At 38.6% G+C, this 11874-nt stretch overlaps 1 non-coding gene across 1 annotated transcript; it reads right to left on the bottom strand.

Moving 5' to 3' along the window:
- Positions 1 to 3207: 3207 nt before the first annotated feature.
- On the bottom strand, positions 3208 to 3313 carry LOC113001774 (small nucleolar RNA R71). Its single transcript, XR_003267260.1, has one exon. It is a non-coding gene; the product is annotated as a small nucleolar RNA R71 (small nucleolar RNA).
- Positions 3314 to 11874: the final 8561 nt, after the last annotated feature.

The following is an 11874-nucleotide window of genomic DNA, read 5'->3' as shown; positions in this document are numbered from 1 at the left end:
GCTTAAGTATTATGACTAAGTATTATTAGTAATTAAGTATTATTAGTACTTTGGTTTATCGCCGTGTATTTGGCTTATTATTGCTTAGTTATCGTAATCTTGCACTTATATTATAATTCTTGACTTTGATTTGGTTGGTTATGACAATGTATGGATTTATTTTGGTTTATTGTATGGCTCTGTTTGGATATTAATTATGGTGCTTAGTTCTTTTTGATGTTGCCAAAGGGGGAGAGAACTTGAGAGGAGAACTTGGGTTAGAAATCAATTATCAATTAGAAATTTATCATTAAGTAAAGTTAGGCATACATGCCAAAAGATAAGGGGAGTAAGGGTTGTGTGAACGTGCTATCATCTTGTATATAGCTTGTCTTGATTTCAGGGATTGTCATCATCAAAAAGGGGGAGATTGTAGACAAAGGATCAAGCTGATGTTTTGATGATGCCAAAGGATCACATGCGTCTCAAAGCTTTATTTAAGACAAAGAAATTAAAGATATTCAAGATGGATGATCAAGACAGTCTTTAGAGTCTTAGAAAGGGTATATTAAATAGGAAGGGAATTCCAATTGAAGTAGCAAAAGGTTTGGTCAAGAAATTTAAGTTAAAAAGTCTTTTACAAGAAATTTACTCTCTGGTAATCGATTACCAGAGGATGTAATCAATTACCAATGGCCAAAACTGATTTACAACATCTATTAAAATTTGAATTCAAAATTTGCATTGTGTAATCGATTACACATATATGGTAATCGATTACCAGCAGTTTCTGAACGTTTTAATTCAAATTTTAAAGCTTGTAATCGATTACACACATACTGTAATCGATTACCAGAGGAGATTTTCAGAAAATATTCTCAACAGTCACATCTTTTTGTGTGGTTCTTGAATGGCTATCAAAGGCCTATATATATGTGACTTGAGACACGAATTTGAAAAGAGTTTTTCAAAACAAAAAGGTCTTATCCTCTTATAAAGCAAAATCGTTTTATCCTCTTACAAATTCCTTGGCCAAATTACTTGTGATTCAATAAGGAATTATTTGAGTGCTCAAATTGTTCAATCTATCTCTTTCAAGAGAGATTTCTTCTTTTCTTCTTCTTTATTCTGAAAAGGGATTAAGAGACCGAGGGTCTCTTGTTGTGAAAGAATTGTAAACACAAAGGAAGGGTTGTCCTTGTGTGTTTAGAACTTGTAAAAGGAATTTACAAGATAGTGGAACTTTCAAGCGGGTTGCTTGGGGACTGGACGTAGGCACAAGGGTGTGGCCGAACCAGTATAAATCTGAGTTTGCACTTTCTCTTCCCTTAAACTCCTTTATTTATTATTGTTTTATATTCATATTCAAATTGTTCTATTTGAATCAACATTTAAGAAATTCATTATTAAGGGAATTTTTAACTTGAATAAAAAGTTAAATAGAATTTTTAATTGGGGAAATAATTTGTGATATCTTAATTCAACCTCCCTTTCTTAAGATATCTGAGGCCACTTGTCCAACAGTTGTCAACTTGGTTATCATCATGGTTGTGCTAATTTCATTAGGGCTCAACGTCGAAAATTCATTAAAGCCTTCGTGGATTGATCATGACTCAACTTAGATCTGCATCCAAAAAACCATCATGACGTTGAATTGATCAAGGCTATGATCAAAACACACTGGCAGTCACTTATACTGAGGGTATAAATAGATTCTTTTAGACCTTAGGTTTTTAGTTTTTATTTTTTTGTGTATTTGTGAGTTTTGAGAGAGTGAGAGTATTGTGTAAGAGTATTTAGCCCCAACAAAGCGTGGAGATCACGATTAGGAAGATTCCTCATCCGGATTTTGACCTTCTTGGTATGTTTGTACTTCTTTTTAAGAATTCTATCATGTTCATGGCTATGCTAGTGTCCCTAGTGTAGGGATTATGATGTAACCTACCTTGAATCCCTTTCTTGATTTTAATGAGATTCTCAATGTTATTTGGTTAATTGATTCTCTTTTGCTTAATTTGTATTTTGAAATGGTCATTCCAATACATAATCGATTGCATAGTAGTGATCATTTGCATGTAATTGGTAGAATTAGGAAGATTGTGTTTTATACCAAATTACATAGCCAAATTGGTTGGATAATCTCTAATAGGTTAATTAGGAAACTAAATAATCACCCTGATCATCAATCTTAATCCATAATTAACACATCAATTGTCAATTGAGTATTGTTTAAGGCCAAAAGCATTATTAAACCACCTCCAATGGCTAATAATTGACTTTAGAAAACAACCATTAACAATTATAAGAATCTTTTTAGAATTAGGATTAGGGGAATTGGTTGTGTTAAATCATAATCCTTGGATATTCATCTCATCTTATCTTTCACATTATCTAGCTTGTTTAGATTCATGTGCATTAGATAATTATTTTATCAATCACACCTTTATTTCAAATTCTTTCTTCAATTACTTAGCTACAAAATATATTATTATGGAAACACAATTAGTCCTTTGGGTTCAATATCTGAACTTTTAGTCCTTGATACTACTGTGTAGGGTACACCTGTCCTCGTGCATTAATATTTTAGGCATCAAGCTTTTGGCGTTGTTGTTGGGGACTAGTTGTAGAGTTCCCGAGTAATTAGTTTTTTTTAATGAGTAATTTTGTTTGTGGTAATTATTTAATTCTTTATTTATTTTTCCATTGCCTATGACGCTTGAGCCCTTTTTACTTATTTTGATAGTGCATGCAAACCAAGTCTCAAAGGCCAAAACTTTTAGAAGAATGTGAGATAGAAAGAATTGCTCACAAACTTTGAAAAGAGCAATGAGCAAGAGCAATGGTCGAGGCAGATGATGCTACGCGAACATTGATGAACTATCTCACCCCCAAGGTGGGAGAAAGTAATAGCATTCAATTACCAGCCCTGCCCTAGGGAGTTACCTTTAACTTCAAACATGGGTTCCTCCAAATGATTGAAACTAACTAGTTCAATGGAGGTTCCCAAAAGGACCTCATGATGCACTTGAGGAGGTTCTTAAGGTTCTGTAACATGATCAAACAACCCAACATTAGCAAAGAGTATGTAAGGTTGGTTGTCTTTTTCCTTCTTTCTAAATGGGAAAGCATGAGAGTGGCTTAGTTCACTTTCAGAGGATAGCATTACCAATTGGACCCAATGTTCCAATGCCTTCCTTTGAAGGTACTTCTCTGTGATGAAGACTAATAAGCTTCAAAAGGACATTAGCAACTTCACTCAAAATGAACAAGAGAACTCTTCAGAAGCCTGGGAAAGATTCCAAGAGTTACTCAGGAGTTGCCCACATCATGGGTTTAACCAGTAAAGGATAGTGTACATTTCTATAGTGGAGTGTCCTCTCACAACATGACTGGCCTTGATGTATGTCAAGGCAATTTGATCATGAAGCCAACCGTTAATGCCATTATAATCATTGAAGATATGTGCTCAAATCCCTATCACAATTATGGGGTTAGGAGAATCATGAAGACGCTCGATCAACCAGGTGGAAACTGAAGCAGCTACTTTTGGCCTTGGACGATAGATTTAAGCATTGTCCAAGAAATTCAGAGTTGAATGAAAGCTAAGTCTCAAGTGCCTATCTCTACACCTCCCAATCACACTTGTGATAGGTGTGGATGTGTTCATGGTCTAGGAGAATGCACTGTGGAAGGTGAGTTGGCTCAAGCCATGGATGAGCTTAATTATGTGAGAGGGAGGAACAATCACTATGAGCAGTTCTTTAACAACAACAACTTCCATCAGGGATAGAATTACAAGCAGGGGTTGAATCAAAACTTGCATAGGCCTCCCCACATGCAAAATCAAAGGCATAAAGAAGAGGAGAGAGAACCCGGTATACAAGAAGTGTGGATGCAATAATCTCCCAAAATGATCGACGCATGAAGCTTGTAAAGTCTTAGCTCACTTCTATACATTCTCTTTTGTCACAAAGAGCTCCTGGCACACTTCCTTATCTAACTAAAACTATTCCAAAGAAGGAAGAGGCCAAGGTTATCATGACATGAAGCAAGAAATTTAAAGAGGACTTGAAGAAGAAAGAGAAGTCTACTCTAAATGCCACAAAAGAAGTTCTTATTGAAGAGAGCCTAGTGCCAAAAAAAAGAGGTAAAGGAAAAGGAGGTACTAACATCTCCTTAGGTAAGCATTCCTTTCCTTCAAAGGGTCAAAAGTGAGCAACATGATGTGCAATTCAAAAAGTTTATTGATGTAATAAGAAACTTCACATCCACATTCTTTTCATTGAGGTTATTTCACAAATGCCAAAATATGACTGTCATACCCTAATTTCGTCCGGGGACCTTTGCTTGGTGGCATGCAACTTGTGTTTGGTCATTTTGAGGTACTTGGCACCCCTCATTAGGCAATTTGTGAAGTTCTGTGACGTGCCGAAAATCAAAAGAAAGTATTGATGCACAATCCGTAAGGTTCCGTTACACACCGGAAATCAAAAAGGAAGCATCGTTGCACAATTCGTGAGGTTCCGTAACATTCCGTAAGTCAAAAAAGGGATGATTATGTAATCCGCAAGGTTCCGTAACATTACGGAAAGAAAGCAAGTATCTTTACGAAATTCGTAAGTTTCCGTAACTTTACGAAAAAAGAATCACCAAAAAAAGTCAAAGGGGGTGTATTTAGTAAAATGGGGGGTGCAAATAGTAATCTTCGAATCTGGGCCCTTCTAGAGGTTTCTGGGCAATTTCTTGCTTAAGGATGAAGTAACCTAGCTCGCCGGCGAGCTAGATGGCCACCACACCCCCCGTTTTGTTGAAAAATGGGATTCCGGGGCTTCCGGGACACCCGTAATGCTTCCGTAAAATTCCCATAACTCTAAATAAGCATAATTAACTTAATACGGGTGAGACGGAAGAGAAAAAAAGAAGAAAATCAAGTCCTATATGATTCCGTAAGGCTTCCGTAACTTTTCCATAAATTACGAAAGAAGGGGGGTGAACTTATCCAAATTGGGGGGTGCAAATAGCAATTTCGAAATTTTGAATTGGGCCTTCCAGAATGTTTTTTGAAGCTGGGTTGCTTCTGGAGGAAGCAATCCAGCTCGCCTGGGCGAGCTGGGCGGCAACCTCATCCCCCTTTTTCCTATAAATAGGCTGAAGGGGGCTGTTCTAAGGATCCCCCAGCCCCCTGGCTATGTATTTCAGCTGTTTTGGGTGAAAAAAATTGTTTCCGTGATGAAAATTGAAGCCGAGGTGCTTCCGTAACGCTTCCGAGATGTTTCCGTAAGCAAATCCGTGAAGGTTTTCATCCGTTCTTCACCGTTCTTCATCGGTTCTTCATTCTTCAACGGGTAAGTTTTCGAATCCGAGACTTTCAATTCATTTCTTGTTTTTTTAAGCTTTCATCTTTATTTCGTTCGTTTTCGATTTCTTTTCTTCTGTCTTTAATGCGCTTTTACCGTTTATTTAAGTCGTTTTCTCACCTAATAAATGATAAAATGAATTTCAACCGATCATTTGTGTTGTAATCTCATATAATCACTTTTAAAACGAAATCCAACCGATCGTTCACGCTATAACCTCGGTTAAACCAAAAAAAGTAAAATAATCAAAATATCTTGAAAAATAATAATAAAATAATCAAAATATCTTTGAACAAAATAACCAAAAAAATCAATCGGACGTTTTTCTTTGAAAGTTTCCTTGAATGAATTGATTAATAACCAAAGTGAAACTAAGACTAAAATAGACTCACAAATCAAGTTTTGTCCGAAAAATCACTAAAAATCGTTTTAAGGTCCAACACCTTAAATGGTCCTCTTTGCTTTTATCGGTTAACATGGACCGTTCAAAAGCATAAAATCAACATGTAACTTTACCGCTGTTGCAAGAACTACATAGGTCTGATTTCCTCATCGCAATTGAGGATACGTAGGAGCAAAAGCCCCGCTTTTGTCGACCACCCCGAGAGATCGTTAATGGTCCAAGTGCCTTAACGTTTCTCTCCTTTCAAAAACAAGAGATCGTTAGTGGTCCAACGCCTTAACGTTTCTCTCCTTTCAAAATCGAAAGATCGTTTAATGGTCCAACACCTTAAATGACCTTCTTGTTCAATCAAAATATATCTTGCAAAAAGATAAAAAAAAATAACTTAACCAAACACTTTGTTCCGAAAGAACTACGTAGGTCTGATTTCCTCATCACAATTGAGGAATACGTAGGAGCAAAGGGAAACACCCTTGTCGACCACAAAAAGATAAAAAATATAAAAAGGGTATAAAGGATATAAGGACATAAAAGGGAACGTAAAAATCAAAGTCATGTTTGCACATTCGATTAAAGGCTGTCGTCCCTTGTGACGGACGTGTGGGGTGCTAATACCTTCCCCGTGCGTAAATACAACTCCCGAGCCTTTCACTTAAAAATTCGTAGATCGCGTCTTATTTTGAACAGGAGTCAAGAACTTACTTTGAACAGGAGTCAAGAACTTCCCCGATTGCTAGCCAAGGCCAAAGCAGTGGCGGACACCTACTCCGCCCCCGAGGAGATCCACGGACTTCTCAGCTATTGTCAGCATATGATAGACTTAATGGACCATATGATTGGAAACCGCTAGGAAGTTTGTATTGTCGCTCAGATCTTGACTAGTTATAACTTTTTGAATAAGATGAGTTTATCCCACATTTTTACTCCAAAAATCAGTGCGAATCAAGTCCCTCCCGCATTTTATCTCTAGCATGCATTGTATGTTGGTCTCGTCTTTTGTCACGGGAAGCCGGAAGGTCCATATCACCTTCTTAATTGTACACATGGGGCACTGCGCCCCCAAATGCGCAAGTAAGAAGAGATAATTTTCCGGGCTCTCGTGTCCGTAAAATGCATTCATATCATGCACCGCATAAACATCTCTTCAGCATCATAATGAACATATCGTTCCTGCATTTGTCCATTATCACATTCCCATTTTGCATGAGTCATTGCATCATCATATGAGTTCAACATACTTTTTGTTTGCTCATACATGATCCTTGTATTTTCCTCTACAAAACAAAAACAAAAAAAAGGGAAGTACGAAAATTCACGCTGCATTCTTAGTTGCATATATTCGGTACCATGAGCCAACCATGTTGGGATCATAAACCCATTTCACTTAAAAACAAAATGATTGAACATGGTACCTAATGCATGCTTAACTAAGAAAGGATGTTTCTCAGGCATCTCAATCTCATAATTACATTTTCCATGCATAGCATGCGTATTCTCGAGTCTTTCATCCCTATGAAATGTTGTTGAAGTATTGGCGATCAAAATTGTCATTCCCTGGGATATGGGGTTGAACCAAGCTCCCGCTTTTACGAGAAGGTTCATCGAGTCAAGTTGAAGCATGGAAGTGACCATCTTGCAAAAATTGGGGCAAAAGATGGATCGTGTTACATCATTGCTTCGTCTACTGCCAAACACGTTTAGGATTATTGATATCCTTGTTACTTCCAGCTTCACCTTGACAAAGATGTCATGGACCATGTTGAAAATTTAAATTGATTCAACCCCATGTCCTGCGTAAAAATTCGCAATACTTCAACTGTACATCATTCGCATGCATCCATGCTTTTCATTGGTTGCATTGCTCATTGCATTCTTTCCTTGAAAAATAAAATAAAATGAACTTAATCATTGTTATAAAAAAGAAAAGGACATGCTTTACGGCGCCCTTACCGAACTCGTGCTAGAGCTAGAGTAATGGGTGAAGCAGAGGAGGTGCAAGAGAAGATGAAGGCCGAAATGGAGGCCATGAAAGAGTAAATGGCCACAATGATGGAGGCCATGATGAGCAAGAAGATAATGGAAGCCAATGCGGTTATAGTTGCCGCTACTAGCGCTGTCGCTAAGGAGAACCCGATGCTCCCATCTGGCCTCAAGCAAATGAATCATCCAACCTCAAATATGGTAGGCAAAGATTTGGGAAGTACGGATGACCCCATGATGTGCAAATTCAAAACAAGCACGCCTTCCCGCCATATGGCTTGCCTCCTAAACTATACACCACCCAATGTGGCGTACATTCCCAATAAGGATGTCAATAACTCCACACCCATACTCATTAAGAGCCAACAACCTCAATCTGATCATGCACATGTCTCTCGACCCATGGAGGAGACACATGGAATGCCCCACCACAATCTAGCCGACTTCGAGCCTTGCCTCGGATATGCCACTGAAGGGCAAGAAGTTGGTGGTATACCCCTGCAAAACACTTTGGAGGTCCCTCAGTGTCACCCACAACCACAACCCTCACATTCCACAGCGGTTAAAAACCCTCATGCTATGGCAGAAATGGGAAAGAGGAAAGGCTCAGGGCCATTGAAGGAGGTAAAGATTATGCATTTGCTAACCTAGAAGAGTTGTTCCTAGTACCCAATATCATCACCCCTCCCAAGTTCAAGGTGCTGGACTTTGACAAGTACAAGGGGACTACTTGCCCCAAGAACCATCCAAAGATGTATTGTCGGAAGATAAGGGCATACGCAAAGATGAGGAACTGCTAATACATTTCTTCCAAGAAAGTCTTACTGGGGTAGCTGTTACCTGGTACACTAACTTGGAACCTTCCCGAGTCCATACTTGGAAGGACCTAATGGTTGCCTTCGTTAGGCAGTATCAGTACTATTCTGATATGGTTCCAGATAGGATGCAACAACAGAACATGTGCAAAAAGGGAGACGATAATCGTGATGGTAGACACATTATCGGTACTCTACTATGAAAAGATGGTAGGCTATGCACCCTCAAAGCTTTGCGGATTTGGTCTTTGCCAGTGAAAGGATCGATGTGGGTCCGAAAAGAGGCAAATTTGATCATCCTACTAGGACGACTGAGAAAACTGGGGCAAATGAAGAGGGTGAGAAAGAAGGAGAAACCCATGCTGTGACTGCCATTCCTATACGGCCAAGTTTCCCACCAACCCAACAATGTCATTACTCAGCCAATAACAAACCTCCTCCTTACCCACCACCCAGTTATCCACAAAGGCCATCCCTAAATCAACCACAAAGCCTGTCTACCGCACTTCCAATGACGAAGACCACCTTTAGCACAAACCAAAAACACCAAAAAAAAAAGGAATTTTGCAGCAAAAAGCCTGTAGGGTTCACCCCAAATTCCGTTGTCATATGCTAAACTTGATCCCATATCAACTCGATAATTCAATGGTAGCCATAACCCCAACCAAGGTTCCTCAACCTCCATTTTTCTGAGGATACGACTTGAACGCAACGTGTGCTTGTCATGGAGGAGACCCGAGGCATTCCATTGAGCATTGTATGACCCCGAAGCATAAAGTGTGAAGTCTAATTGATACGGACTGGCGGAAATTTGAGGAGAATCGCTTGTTGAATCCTAACATTGACAAGCAACACCATACATGGGGCAATTTTGGAAGCTGTTGTTATGACTCATCAGGATTTTCAAGTTTATGCCATTATTATAAACCACAGTTACAATGCTAAATGATATGGATAAAATGGACATCCTTGTCTCTCTCATCATCTCACAAACACATCTTTTCTTATTCAACTTCCACCGGAATGTGAGTGTAAGCCATTGGTTTGTTTGCTCTAAGCGACCTGCGCTCTTGAGTGTTAACTTCCAAGACCGTTCAATCAGAGATTGCTCGTCCTGCACGTTGGTGGGGGTGCCGTAAAAAAACGAGTAAAAATTCAAAACAAATAAGTTTCAAAATATAAAAAAAAAACATTTGATTAACTGTGTTTTCAAGACGTTCATGTGACCTCATTTTAACATTCCAGAAAGTTTGTCTTTTTAGAGAGAAGTGAGTTATCAAGAATAGGATGTTGGACAAATGGCCTCAGTTACCTTAAGAAAAAGGGGGGTTGAATTAAGATACAAGGACTATTCCCTAATTAAACTTTCACTCTCTCTTTTCGGATTAACAATGCACCCTTAACATGAATTACTCAAAAGACAATTCAAAGTAAACTTCTTTAAAGCAAAAGATAAATAGCAATAAATAAAAGAAGTTTAAGGGAAGAGAGGAATGCAAACTTGATTTATACTGATTCGGCCACTTCCCGTGTCTACGTCCAGTCCTCAAGCAACCCACTTGAGATTTTTCACTCTCTTTGTAAAACTCCTTTTACAAAGTCTGAACCACACATGGACAACCCTTCCCTTGTGTTCAGGAATCCTCTACAACAAGAGACCCACAGTCTCTTAATCCTTTTTCAGAAATAAGAAGAAGAAATCTCTCTTAAAAGAGATAGATTGTACAATGAAGATCAATCAAAATTCCTTATTGAATATGCAAGTGGTTGACCAAGGAATCTTTTTGAGAGGATAAGACATTTCAGTTCAGAAAAACTCTTAATCTTTTGAGAGGATAAAACTTTTTGGTCAATGAAAACTCTCTTTAAATTCGTGTTTCCAAGTCACCTTTGATGGCCATTCATAAACCATTTGAATAGATGTGACTCTTGGAAATTATTTTCTGAAAATCTCCTCTGGTAATCGATTACAAGACTTGTGAAATCGATTATAGGCTTTAAAATTTGAATAAACTACTGGTAATCAATTACCATCCATGTGTAATCGATTACACATTATAAATTTTGAATTCAAATTTCTAGTGACTGTTATAAACATTTTCAGCTGCTGGTAATTGATTACCAGAGAGTAAATCTCAATTTAAATTGATTTAGATAGAAGTCTTTGGCCAAACCTTTTGCTTTTTCAATTTGGAAACTTCTTCCTAAGATTCTAGAGATCAACTTGATCATATATCTTGATTTTCTTGGATTCTTGTATTCTTGTCTTGAATAAAACTTGGAAGCACTTGATCCTTTGGCATCATCAAAACATCAAAACATCTTGCTTCTACATAGGAGTCATTTGACTTAATCCATCAAAAAATCCTTCAACTATTTCTCGTCCTTGGAAAATTCTTTTTGCAAGAATCAACTGCTTCTTTCATTCTTCCTCACTACGAGGCTATGAAAACAAGACAACGATTGGTACCTCAAAGCCTTACACTGGGGCAATGAGGGGCATCGTGCATGAGCCTCAAGTGAACCTAGGGGCAGATTAGAAGTTCTCACCCAATAGGTTCCCTCCTACAAGGTCATGACGAAAGACAACGATTGGTACCTCAAAGCCTTACACTGGGGCAATGAGGGGCACCGTGCATGAGCCTCAAGTGAACATAGGGGCCGATCAAAAGTTCTCACAAAAAAAGGGGGGACAAACCCTAGGATTTCAATGGATTGATCAAACATCAAACGACTCCATTGCCGTCACTCCAAAATGGTCAAGTGACTAAATCAAACAGAACACACACTCTGAGGGAGTTCTCGGAGAGATTTGCAAAAGATAGGATAAGGTTGCATGGACTATCACCTCTTTCAAAAGGATAGTCAATTTGTGTTTTCCAAAAAAAAAAATCAAATCAAAATCAAAATCACAAAATAGGGAAAGAATGTCATGAACATTGTACAACTTTCCATTACATTGCATTGTTTCATATGAGGTTTGCATTTACCAAATTTCACGACAAAGGTTGCATGCATCTGCATCCCTAAAAATCATGTTAACTGCATAGATTTCCTACATCTAATGTCCAAATCATATGGATTTGGGATGACCGGCCCTCTCGATGAGTCGATCTCTTGCTTTCTCATAAGGGTGGACCCTTGGGTACTTGTACCTATCGCCTTTAGAGGACTACACATCCTCGCCTTCAGAGGACTGCACGTCCTCACCTTGAGAGGACTACACGTCCTCGCCTTCAGAGGACTACACGTCCTCACTATTAGAGGGCTACACGCCCTCACCTCCAGAGGACTACATGTCCTCGCCTTGAGAGGGCTACACGCCTTCACCTTGGGTACT

The sequence above is a fragment of the Glycine max genome, chromosome 5, assembly GCF_000004515.6.
Source record: "Glycine max cultivar Williams 82 chromosome 5, Glycine_max_v4.0, whole genome shotgun sequence".
In the NCBI taxonomy this organism is placed as follows: Eukaryota; Viridiplantae; Streptophyta; class Magnoliopsida; order Fabales; family Fabaceae; genus Glycine; species Glycine max.
The sequence above is the reverse complement of the archived record's forward strand: the minus strand, read 5'-3'. Positions and strand labels throughout refer to the sequence as shown.